This window comes from Mesocricetus auratus, unplaced genomic scaffold (genome assembly GCF_017639785.1).
Source record: "Mesocricetus auratus isolate SY011 unplaced genomic scaffold, BCM_Maur_2.0 Super-Scaffold_100004, whole genome shotgun sequence".
NCBI lineage: Eukaryota > Metazoa > Chordata > Mammalia > Rodentia > Cricetidae > Mesocricetus > Mesocricetus auratus.
In genome coordinates, this window is record NW_024429189.1 from 28444475 (window position 1) to 28458226 (window position 13752).

Below are 13752 nucleotides of genomic sequence, written 5' to 3' on the forward strand. Positions count from 1 at the left end.
ACTGGTTAAAAGAAAGTGACTGCCACACTACTGTGGAGAAAAAGTATCTAAAGTCCTTCCTGACATGTAAATGCCTGGAGCACAGTCTATGCCTCCAAAAAAGATCCTACTTCATTACTTTTTCTTTTCATGTCTTTTTTGTTTTGAGGCAGGGTCTCACTAGCTAGCCCTGGTTATGCTGGAACTCACTATGTAGACCAAACTGGCCTCAAACCTACAGAGATCTGCTTGTGTCCATCTCCTAAGTGCTGAGATTAAAGCCCTGTGCCGGCACACCCAACATTTCATTAGTTTCTTTTGACCTCCAAGACTTTGTATTTCCTGCTTTCCATAACGTACAGTCCAGAGAGCCCACTAAAAAAATATACAGTAGACACACACACACAATACACACACACACACACCACCATAGCAACCAACTAATCAACCAACAAAATTAGAGTGCTAACTAGCATTTGCTAGTTATCAGATTCAGTGGCAGCATCCTCTGAGTGTCTTTGTCTTCTGAAAACCCTCTAGGGCCTTCTGATGGCCTGCTTCCTTAGTTGGGGTCCTCTCATGAACTCGGGGCTCTCTTTCAGCCCCATCTTTGCCTATGCCTTTCTCTTGGCCTAGATGGCCACCTCTCGTGTCCATGGTTAGAGTTTGCTTCAAAGGCGGTCTCCTCTAACTTCCCCGAGCCTTCTCCCCTACCCTGTATCCTCCCCATCCTGCTCACAAAATAGAGCTACACATTCAAGTGCCCACGTTTTCAGGGTGGATGGCAAACTGCTTGAAAGCCACTGTGCTCGACATACTGTGTTAGTTACCTCCTCCTTAGTAGTCTATAGTGTTAACATTTGGATTCTTCCAGCTCTGGCTCTGGCTGCAGGCTGAGAGGAGCACAGAAAACACAGACACTTTGCTGGGGCTTTGGTCAGTAACTTCATGGAGAGCATAATAGGGAGAAATTAGGAACAATTAAATTGGAAAGAAAAGGGCAAGCTGCCCACCTTTCTCTTCAGAGCTCCCTAAAATTCAGTAGCTATGTCACCTCTAGGAAAACTGTTACACACATCATCAACCAAGTGGCAGGTCTTTATTTTTAATTCATCACAGAATTGGGCTGCCCAAATGATGCTTGACAGAAAAGTCTCGTCGGTAAGGGCCTTTTTGGATGCCAAGAAAAACTTCAGAACTCCTTGGTTTTTCTCTGGGTCCTTGTATTAGTCAGGGTTCTCTAGAATAACAGAACTAACAGAATGACTATCTCTCTACATACAGAAAGGGGATTTGTTATAATGACCTGCAGTCTGTGGTCCAGCTAATCCAACAATGGCCATCTATGAAAGGATGGTCCAAGAATCCAATCATCGTTTAGTCCATAAGGCTGGATGTCTTAGTTGCTCTGCAGTATAGGAAAGATTTCCAAAGAAGTAGGTTCTAATGTCAGTGGAGCAATGGACTTAGTAGTGAGAGTGAGAGCAAGCAGGCAAAGAGGGAGAACTTGTGAGCATCCTTCCTCCATGGCCTTTGTATAGGGTGTCAGCAGAAGGTGTGGTCCAAATTGAAGGTGGATCTTCCCACCTCAAAAGAGCTGGATAAAATTTTTACCTTCCTACATCAGAGATCTAGGTTAGAAGTGGTCTTCCTACTTCAAATGATTTAATTAAGAAAAAATATCCCTCTCAGGTATGTCCAGTCACTTGGGTTTTAGTTCATTCCAGATGTAGTCAAGTTGACAACCAAGAATATCCGTCACAGCCCTCAGAGCGAGTTCAGTCATCTTTAACCCCATGTACTCATGGGTAGCCCCTAGTCTTCAATATTTTCTGGAAAGGGAACTCTGCTCATCTAAAGAAAGTAAAGCCTTAGTCCCAGACAGCCCAGATCAAAACGATTGCTTCTGCAGAACCATGGTGGAGGTGGCTCATGCCTTTAATCCCAGCACTGGGGAGGGAGAGGCAGCCAGATCTTTGTGAGTTTGAGGCCATCCTGGACTACAGAGTGAGTTCTAGGACAGCCAGGGCTACACACACACACACACACACACACACACACACACACACACACACACACACAAACCTGTCTCAAAAAACAAAAACAAAAACCAAACAAACAAAAAGATTGTTTTCCTAGTTGACAGATTTGTACGATCTGGAATAGGTTATATTTTGTGCCTCTGTTTCCTCCTTAGTGAGATGGAGAAGATATTTTACATATTCATAGAGTTGTGATCTTGAACAGTAAGCCATATGTAACTTTTATAACATAATTCTTTATTGGTTCATTGGGAATTTCACATCAAGAATCCTTATCCCATTCACCTCCCCACCCTCCATATCTGCTCCTCATCACTGCAGTGTCCCTCCTCCAAAAGGACCTCCCCACAAAATTAATTAAAAACCAAACAAAGCAGCCAAGCAATGGTGAAACATGCCTTTAATCCTAGTTCTCTGGAGGCAGAGGTAGGCAGATCTCTGTGAGTTCAAGGTCAGCCAGGTCTACAGAGTGAGTTCCAGGACAGGCTCCAAAGCTACACAGAGAAACCCTGTCTAGAAAAACCAAAAAACAAAAACAGAGCAAACAAACAAACAAACAAAAAACCCACCTGGCCTCTCCAGCACCTCTTTATTTGCCCTGGTGGCATTGGGAGCTGAGGTTTGTTGTGCAGTATACCTTTTGTCCAATCAGCCCCACCCACAAATGTTCATTGCAATGAGTCATATGTCTGGTTCAGGTCCTCTGGCACACCATCATCACTGGACCCTCACCGGAACTCCTCTCAGATATCTTGCTGTTGCCCTGAGTCATGGAAATCATGTTGCTGTCTTTCTGAAGGGTCAGTCCCTTCATGCCCACCAGCAGGTCATAGATGGCGTAGATGTTAGGATAGGACATCCCAAGGCCCAGGATGTGAGTCTAGGTGGTAGCTAAACTGGTCAGTGTGGGCCTCTGGGACTACCCACTTCAGGTGAGGTATAGAGCCTGTTCTCCTAGACCCATGCCATGGGGCCAGCTCCCTCACACCCATGGAGAGGGGTGGGACCACCTCTCCTGATTTGGATGCGGGAGGCGGAAGCCACAACACATGCAGCTCTCCTGCTGCATGTGTCCAGTTCAGTGAAGCTGGCTCAACACAGACCTGGGTTTTCAACATGCATGGTTCCTGTGACCCCCTGTGATAACACAGACCCCAGCTGCAGCAGGACCATGGACCCAGACATGGTCCTTGGCAGCAGCTTGGGCCCAGACATCACCATGGCTTCTCTGGCAGCATAGGTCACTCAGATCAGTATGGCCCTGGCAGCAGCGTGGCCCTCAGACACCCACATGGTCTCAGATAGTTGGTAAGATTCTGGGCATCTGCACAGCCCTCAGTGGTAATAGGAGCCATAGATATCAACTCAGACCCTGGCCGATGCAGGACCATGGGACCCAGACATGGCCCAGGCAGCAGCCCAAGCCCACGTCACCACAGCCCCTGGTGTCAGCACAGGCCATTCAGATCAACATGGCCTATTTGGCAGCGCAGACAACAGCATAGCCCACAACGGTGGCCTAGACCCTATGCATCCATGTGGCCATTGGTGGCAACTTGGGCCACAGATATCAGCACAGAACCCAGCCGTGGAGGATCGTGGACCAAGGCAGTATCCCAGGCCCAGATGTCACCATGGCTCCAGGTGGCAGGCCATATGTAATTATTACATTCTACTACTAATGTAACAATATTCTAATATATATTTCTTCCTATGAATTCTTCCAATCTTCACCATTATATGTAGAGTTGGTTTTTATTTTTTTTATTTTTTATTTTTTTGTTTTACGAGACAGGATTTCTCTGTATTGTTTTGGAGGCTGGGTTTTTATTTTTTTAAGTTGGTTCTCTTTTCTTATTTACTTATTGTTCATTAAATAGTCTTCATGGTAACTATCTGGAAACAAAACGCTAAGTGGTACAAGGCCAACTTAGTGGCGCTCAGTTGACAGTGTCTTAGGACCTGTGACAATTCAAGTCATTCAAGCCTAAACCTAGGTCCATGCCAAAGCTGCTTTGTGATGAGGCTGTGGAAACTACTCACACTGATTAGCAAACAAGTACAAGAATCACGCCCGTCATCCCTGTAAGCTCTTGTAAGCTTGTAGGATGTGACCAGAGCCTTAAATGAAATATTCCCTCAAACTAGATACCACAGCGTTCTAAACTAGGATCCAGCGGATCCAGGGACTGCCTCCAGCACAGAGCGGCAGGCACAGGACCGAGCAAATACTGAGACTTGGAGTGTGGTCCTGGGCTGTCCTCAAAGTGACTCCAGTCCTGGAAGAGTGAGGTGCCTGTGCAGTAACCAGACCTCAGCACCAAGCCCTTCACCAGTGAACAGCTACAGCCAACTTCCCTCCCCTTGTAAATTCTCCAATTACATTCGGACAGGAAAAGCCGACGGAGCTGGAACAGCCGCAGATTCCAGGTCCAAGGTCCCCATTAGAGAGATGAAATGCTAGCAAGCCACTCCCTGGTGTCTGTATTCCCGTTACAACACTTCAAATGTTAATTAGGAATTCCTGGGGTGAATATCAAAAACTAACGTTTCAAGCAGATGCATATATTTTACTGTTCAAGCTGAGGTGTTTAAATTATGATAATAATTTCTTGACGTTGGTAAAAAGCTCAGCCACAACCTCATGGTTTTTTATTTTTTTTTTTATTTTTTTTATTTTTAGGTAATAGCTTTTCTATTGACTTGTTTGAGGCAGGGACCTCATTAGCCCAAGTGAGCCTCAAGCCCCGTATGTAATTGTGGTAGTTGAATGAGAATGACCTCCATAGGCTCATACGTCTGAGCACCTGGTCTTCAGTTGGTGGAGATTGTCTTGTTACAAACTGGTGTGTCGGGGCTGGAGAGGTGGCTCAGAGGTTAAGAGCACTGACTGCTCTTCCAGAGGTCCTGAGTTCAATTCCCAGCAACCACACGGTGGTTCACAACCATCTACAATTCAATCTGGTGCTCTCTTCTGGCAGAACACTGTATGTGTAAAGAATAAATAAATCTTAAAAACAAAAAACAAAAACCGATGTGTCTCTGGGGGCACGCTTGAGGATTCAAAATACCCCCACCATTCCCAATGCATTCTCTGCCTCCTGCTTGTGGATTCAGATGTGAGCTTTCAGCTTTCCTGCCGTCATGCCATGCCTAGCCTCTATCATCATGGAGTCTAGCCCTCTGGAGCTCTGAGCTAAATGGAACACTAAAGGTAACTAATACAGCAACAGAGGATGACTTCGATCTGTTGAGTTCTGGGAATACAGACAATCACCACCATGCCCAGTTCATACAGTGCTGAAGGCAAACCGAGGGTTTCCTGCATGCCAGGCAGCCGCCACACCAACTGAGCTACACCTCCAGTCCTTGACGCTAATTTTTTTAAAAAGAGATTTGTAGGGACTTCATTAAATGCGAACAAATGCAGTTTGCAAGGAAGCTTCACAGCTTTTGATTTTTCTAATCACTGAAGAAACTGTGCTTCCAGACGTGTGGGTGTGTTGGAAGTAATTCTGCACATGACTCGGGCATATCAGAAGTGACATGACTAGTGCCCGTTAATACCGAGAGTATCTGCAGGATGTCGCTCTCCCAGGAGTGGATTTTCGATGAAACAAATGGATTTTCAGAACTGAAATATCAGTGCAGTGACAGGAACAACTGTCTTCCTTTTTCCTGGCTCTAGAACACAAATCTCCAGTTTGGGGTATAAAACCTGTGTGGGTGGCTAACACTGAAACAGAGATCACAGGCCTGTTTATTGAGGACACACCTCAGTCCTTTGCTTTTGAAATCAACTAAAAGTAGGTCACAGCAGGCAAAATATCAGAAGAAAATATAGATATTTATTTTTAGTGTCCTTGATGGGGCATCGGTTTGGCTCTAGTTAAGTCAGCAGGAGGAGGAGGGCAGAAGGGAGGAGACAGGGAGAAGGGTGTCTGTTAAAGGGAAGCTGTGTCGAGCTGGAACTACACGGTGTGTCACTGAAAGTTCGAGCCAAAGAATTTTTCCTTCGTTTTCCTTGTGCCATTAAGAAAAATAATGTGATTGTGAAGGAATAGCAAGTACTGGGAAGGTATAACCTTGAAAATTTCAGTTCCACTCTTCCTGTGAAATTCCTACCTTGCTGAGTTCTCTTGATTTTTATTTTAGCTAGTTATTTGTTTAATTCCGAGGGAGCATCTTGCTATGTAGCTCAGGGTGGTCTGAACCTAAAGTCCTCCTGCTTCTGCCTCCCTGTTCCCAGGAGGGAAAGGTGTGTGCCGCTAACCTGGTTATTACAGTCAGTTTTTTTTTTAAAGATTTATTTATTATGCATACAGTGTTCTGCCTCCAGGTCAGAAGAGAGCACCAGATCTCACTACAGATGGTTGTGAGCCACCATGTGGTTGCTGGGAATTGAACTCAGGACCTCTGGAAGAGCAGTCAGTGCTCTTAACCTCTGAGCCATCTCTCCAGCCCTATTACAGTCAGTTTTAAACTTCAGTCATAAGCACAAAATATCGATGTTGGAAGGAAGATTCAACGTGCTCTGTCACCTCCATCCCCACACGCTGTGTGGGGGGCACGTGCCATCTTCCTTTTCCCAGAGGACCACCCTAGATTTGCGGGATGGATGAAGGGAAACGGTATCTTTACTCGAATCCTCTAGACAAGGTGAGCAGGGCTTCTATCTGAGCAGGTAACCAAATAACTTCCCTGCCTAAGTTGTTTCCTAGCATCAAACACCCTGGCACACAAACCCTGGATGTGGCGTCTACCCAACTCTGCTGCTTCTTGCTGTCAACCCAGGTTATGATGCACTTATTCTGTCCTTTTGTCTGTCGCTGTTTTGGATGTGGTACTAACAAGATAACTTGGACTCAGCTAATTTGCCTACTACCCTTATGGGAAGCTCTATTCTTAGCATGCACAGGAGCTTCATTAGGAATGGATCAGAGCGCTTTGCAGCGGCAGAGGGGGAACAGCAGAAAGCAGTCTATTGCCATTTCAAGAGGATGCACTGTTCCCATCCCCAGAATCACTGCAAACTCATGTTCAAGTCTAGAGGGGCTAGAGCAGTGGTTCTCAACCTTCCTAATGCTGCCACCCTTGAACACAGTTCCTCATGTTGTGGTGACCCCATACCATGAAATTATTTTGTTGCTACTTCCTAGCTGTAATTTTGATACTGTAATGAATCATAATATAGATAACAAGGATGTCTGTTATGCAACACTGGCCTAGAAGAAGGTCCCAATTTCAAGTATCAATGCAATGCCCTATGCTCGGAGAGCATAGTAGGGTGTTTAACCAATAAGCATGAATAGGAAACTTGTTTTTCTCCTATAACCAAAGAGCTCTATTGAAGTCACCCCCAATCCACACTTGGGGTGGAGCCAGCAACTCCCAGTCCCCTCCATCTCTGTGACTGACCTGACCTGTTCTAATGCTCCTGTGGAAACGTCCTTCTTACAGGAAGTAGTCAGTTTTCCTGTCTCCATCCTGAACCTTGAACCAGACACCTCTTTTGGTTCCTGACACTCACTCACTTGTGCAGTTCCAGCCCCGAGCTCCTGTATTTCCTCTGCTCCCTTTGAGAGTCAAGGAGCAAGTCCAAGTCCAAATCAGCCAACCTTTTTGTAACTTACTATGAAAGCATCACATATAAGCTAAAGCAGAAGACTGGTTAGCTGGCATGGACCCCCCGCTGGCTCTCCAGTGCACAGACACTATGCAATCGGTCTTCTTTCATCTGTGTTCCTACCTAGTTCCCTTTCCATTGGAAAACTTGGTTGTTCCAGCTGGGTGGTGGTGGCGCACGCCTTTAATCCCAGCACTTGGGAAGCAGAGGCAGGTGAATCTCTGTGAGTTTGAGGCCAACCTGGTCTACAGATCGAGTCCCAGGACAAACTCCAAAGCTAAACAGAGAAGCCCAGTCTGGGGGGGGGAGGGGCACTTTGTTGTTCCTGCAACATTATCAACGTATTAAAAAAAATAGTAATTTGAGTTAATAGTAGGGCTCTAGCCTAGCGTGCACCAAGGCCCCAGGTTCAATTCCTAGAATTACACGTACAAAAAAAAAAAAAGTCAAACTAAATTTACAAAACACACCTAGGACTAAATAGCAATCTCAATCACTGTCTGTTAGTGTTAGCTTTAGTTGTCAACTTGACACACCTGAGAATGGGAACCTCAACTGAAGAACTGCCTCCGTCAGATTGGCCTGTGCACGTGCCTGTCGGGTATTTTCTTAATTGCTAATTGGTGGAGGGAGGAGGGCCTAGCCCACCGTGGGTGGTGCCATCCCTAGGCAGGCAGGCCTGGACTGTGTAAGAAAGGTAGTTGAGCAAACCAAGGAAAGCAAGCCGGTAAAAGCAGCCTTCCTTCCACGGTCTCTGCTTCAGTACCTTCCACCGTCTCTTCCCTGGCTTCCCTAGACGATGGACTGTAACCTGTAAGCCAAAAGAAACCCTTTCCTTCCCCAAGTTGCTTTGGGTCAGTGTTTTATTACAGCAACTGAGAAGCACACTAGGACACGATCTAATATCCAGTTCCTCCTGTCGTCTCCTAAGTCGGGATTCTAGTGAGGTTCCCATGCTCAATTCGCAGTACCACTTGTGTGACTCAGAGTACATGATGTTACGCTGCGGCGGCAGAAAACTCTGCAATCAGGCCTGCAACAGCCTGGGTTGACTTCCTGCTCACGTGGATCTGCGCTGTGGGCCACCTCCACATCCTCTTCACTCTTGGCCATCAGCTAAGGAAACAGTCCCTGTTTGCGACGACCCACTTCCTGGCAGATGGCATCGAGGAGTGGTTGAAACTCACAATGACTCGGAAAAGCTTCTGCTTGGAAGTAGCCACCCTCACACCTGCTACGTTTTTTACTGCTCAGAGCAAATCTCAGGGCAAAAACAGAGGTCAGCAGAGGAGGGAAAGAGTGACTGTCCCACAGGAGAAGGCCAGCAATACCTAAGGCAAACCTATTATACCCCTGAAGTGTCTCTTGATAGGTCCCCTCTCAGCTTTTCCTCTTCAGTTAGTCAATTGGAGAAATGAGGCCATTTGGGCTGTAGAGCATCCTCTAGTCTAGGTTTTGTTGACTGCATTTCTACGGTATCTACCTAACTCTGTTCCTCTATCACTGACTAAGCCTGTAGTTAAATCTGGGCCTACTCCAGTTCAGAAAACATAAGTCCCAGAATGGATCTACTAGCGTTTTACCATTCAAGGCTGTTCAGCACTTCGGGTGTGAATGCATTCTAAGGTGAGCATTGTGTTGCATTGATTGTCAACTCTTGTATAATAACAAAGTCACCCCAAACGTGGTGGCATAAAACAATGTAGCCATGCACTATAGTTTCTGTGAGTCAAGCAAGAAATTGGCTGGAGGGGTAGCTTGTCTCTACAATTTCCTGGGGTTCTTAGCTGGAAATCTCTCTCTCTTTTTTTTTTTTTTGGTTTTTTTTTTTTTTTTTTTTTTTTTTGGTTTTTACGAGACAGGGTTTCTCTGTATTGTTTTGGAGGCTGTCGGTCCAGCCCGGCCTCGAACTCACAGAGATCTGCCTGCCTCTGCCTCCCGAGTGCTGGGATTAAAGGCGTGCGCCACCACCACCCGGCTGGAAATCTCAAAGACTGGGGAATAGAAGTCATCTGAATATGTGACTGAGACAACGATTCTGCACCCAGGGTGGCCTCATTACTGCTTTCCTTTTCATGCGGGCTGTTCATTAGGTTCTATGAGTGTGGTAGCTGACTTTCGTCAGTGACTGGGCCGGAAGAGCCATACTGATGCAGCAGTGTGTTTATGACCTAGTGTTAGATTTCATATGCTGACACGACTGTGAGTCATGATACCAGCTCTTGTCCAACATAGGGAAACTCTACACAAATACATAAATACCAGGAGGGGGTTCAGAGCCTGGTGGGGTAGCACATTCCTGTAACGCTATGACCCCAGCACAATTCCACTGTTCCACTCTGAGAGCATTCTCTTAGCACAAGCATTCTCTTAGCACAAATGGCCAGACGTCTCGTCTTTTAGTTAAATCCCCAGGCTTTCACCCAGTACGTTACACCTGCTCGTGGTGCGGGAATGGAACCACACTATTTCCTCAGGTTGGCTTCAAATTCCTGACCCGAGGAGTCCTCCTGCCTTAGCTTTCCCGGTAGCTGGCACTATACATTCATGTTACCATGCCCAACCAAAACGTCTTATCTCAGATCCAAAGCAAAGAGAAATCCACTCGACTTCTCATGGCACTGTGTATGCGGAATCCACTTGGGAAACACTCTATAGGCAACTGAAAGATCCTGATACCCCACATCTCCAGTCCTGTACCTTACCAATGTGTGTGTGTGTGTGTGTGTGTGTGTGAGAGAGAGAGAGAGAGAGAGAGAGAGAGTCCTGTGCAAGAGTATTCATAACAGCATGCTTGTGATGCCCTGAGCTAAAAGAAACTCAATGTCCAGCAGCAGCAGCCCCCCAGAGGCCAATGGATATTTGCATTGGGTGTTCCCAGTGGAGAGTGTCTTGAGACAAGCAGGAGCATAGTAGTTTAGGATGCATATCCTAGATAAAAAATGCTAAAAGAGCAAGGACAGGGTTATTAAAAGGCCAAGCCATGGTTACCATTGGGATGAATAGTGCTTCTGATCAAGAAGGGACCCAAGTAAAGATTACCAGAGAGCCAGCCACGCTTTTCTTAGTGACTATAGTAGTAGCGGCATAGCTAGTAAAGATTAGCAGAGAGCCAGCCACGCTTTTCTTAGTGACTATAGTAGTAGCGACATAGCTATTGGCTTTCTATCCAGCTCATTAAGTTGGATATTTTTAAATGTCTACGTGCTGATATTTTATAATCAAATGTACTCTTAAAAAAAGGAAAAAATCATCTTCTGAATACAAAATGTTAACTTTAGAGAACACTTAAAAATGTTTTTAAAGCCCATCTGTTCTTTCTCGGCTTCATCATTGCTCCCCTACCCCTTTCTCCATACAGAATGCCAGACTATCAGCAGGGTCCCTGCTACTTCCATCACTGGCAGCCTTCACAATGGAGCCTGTCCCATGGCTCTGACTCGGTAGAACAAGAGTGTGATGCACACAGCTCTGAAGCTTCCCTCCTGCTGTCTCGGGAACGGGTGCGCCTTCGTTTCTCTTGCAGGAAAGGAAATAGCCCCTGCTTATGAACACGGGGGGGGACCTCGTCACAGGTCGTGTATGTAGTGGACAGTCTGTCACAGGACTCTACACGGTCACTCTGAGTCTATGGCACTAGGTTCAAACTCAAGGCTCCAATGAAGTTAAATGCTTACTCTCCCACAGATCCCCAGCCTGTGACAACTTAAAAATATGTCCACAAGGATTTCAGGACTCCTTCAGGTATGGCCTAATTTTCCTTTCACTGGAAGTGAGGTCTGTACAGACAGTATGAGAATGACTTCCCAGGATTAGGTCCTGAAAGATTGTTGGCTTCCTCCTGATTCTGTCTTTGGATCACTACCTCTTGGGGAGCCAGCCTCTGTGTCCTCCTGTCACCCATGGGTAGTCCCTTTCCTGGCACAGAAGTCATTGCAGGTATGGATCTCCCGTCCCTTGGGGTTTCTATTGCTGTGAAGAGACACCACGGCCATGGCAACTCTGACAAAGGAAAACATTTCCTTGGGGCTGGCTTACAGTTTCAGGGGTTCAGTCCATTGTCATCAAGGGGGGGGGCATGGCAGCGTGCAGGCAGCCGAGGTGCTGGGGTAGTAGTTGAGAGTCCTACATCTTGCAGGCCGACAGGAAGTCATCTGAGACAGTGGGTAGTATACTGAGCCTAAGAAACCTCAAAGTCCTCCCCCACAGTGGCACACTTCCTCCAACAAGGCCACACCCATCCCAACCAAGCCACACCTCCTAATAGTGCCACTCCCTGTGAGATTATGGGGGCCAGTTACATTCAAGCTGCTGAGCCTGTCAACCCTGTAGGTGACTACCACCTATGAGAGCCCCTGTACAAGAACCACCAAGATAAGCCACTCTGGATTCCTAGTCCACAGAAATCATGGGGAATATATTGTTGGTCTCAGCCACTAAATTTTGGGGCTGATCTTTTAAATACAATGATAGATATGTAAAATCAGTATGAATGGGAGAAAGATAGTAGAAGAATATTTCATTTTTAAAGATTGTGTGTGTGTGTGTGTGTGTGTGTGTGTTCGTGCGCGCGTGCGTGCGTGCAGGTGCAGGAATATGTATATGTTAGGGATCAAACCCAAGGCCTCACATATGCTGAACAAATATTCTACCCCTGAGCTATGTTCCCAGCCCAGCATTTGTAATTTTTAAATTAAAAAAAAAATAAATAGGCGACATATCCTTTTAATCTCAGCATTCAGAAGGCACAAACAAACAAACAATTAGGTTAAAAGACAGGGTCTTGGAAGATGGCTCCGTGGGTAAACAGTTTCACTGAAAGCCTGAGGGCACCAAATTCACATCATTTTCATCCACACAAAGCTGGACATGGTGGTCAACCTATAATCCTTGCCTTTAGGAGGCATGGAGACGGGAACCCCAGGGGCAAGCCAACAACCTAGACTCTCTATGCTAGCCAAATTGGCACACTTCAAGTTCAGGAAGAGAAAACCATGGGGGAAGATACTGAACATCAACTTCTGGCCTCTGCAGACATATGCCCACATATGTACATGCACCCACACACATTTGAACATGTGTGCATACATACCACACACGCATACACATGGTGATAACTCATCTTTAAAAGATAGGAAGGCAAACTTTAAGAAACTTAAATTTTTATATCTTAAAAAGTTGTGAGACGCCCTTGAACCAGGAGTAAATGCCCGCAACCCCAGTATTCCGAGGTAGAAGCCAGAAGTCACAAGCGTTGGCTGCACAATGAAACTCAGTCTCAAAAAAAGAAAACAAGCAAAAGAGAGAGGGGGAGGAAAAAAGTGGAGGGAGGGAGAGAGGAGGAAAAAAAACCACTATTTGTGGAGACTGCATATGTAGGGAAATAGGCAAAAAATATGTCTGTTTCTAGCAAAATAAAATGTGATATATTGCCAGTCATGAATCACTACTATGTTTTTCTGGCTGGAGATCACTCTGTCATCCATGACTACAGAGGAGGGAACCACAGAGGGGTATTTCTATCTGTCTCACAAACATTTGTGTTTATGTTCACAAAGGGCAAAGAACCCCTTTTGCCCCCCCCAACCTTAGAGAATAAGTCATTCAACTTGTGGGTTTGCTCAGTGGTCACCGCACTAGTCATGATACTAATTGGAATTGCTTCCTCATGGCCTCCATAGCCTTCCTGTATGTTGTACCCATTAGTATTTGCCCTCCCCTCCCATCATTTCTTCTATTTAACCAGTTATTTTCTCTCCTCTCTATTCCTTGGGCAAACCCAACAAAACAGTCTAAGTAGGGTGTGTAGTAAGGATTTCCTAGAAAAATACCATTGGCTTAATGACTTCCCCTACTCACAGTTACATTTAATTCCTGTTGAGCTAATGGTACCAGGGGACTGATGTCTGCATCCTGAAGTGAAAATTCCCATCATTTTCCCCACCCCCACATAAAAACATTCTTTAGTTCTTACTAAAGCTAAAAGCCCCAGACTTCTGTGAGTATTGCATGCACTGTTAGATTTTATGCACCAGCCAGGTTTTGTTTAAAGTAAATATTAATCTTGCGTGGTATATAAATGAAACATCTGCAATTTTCTGTATG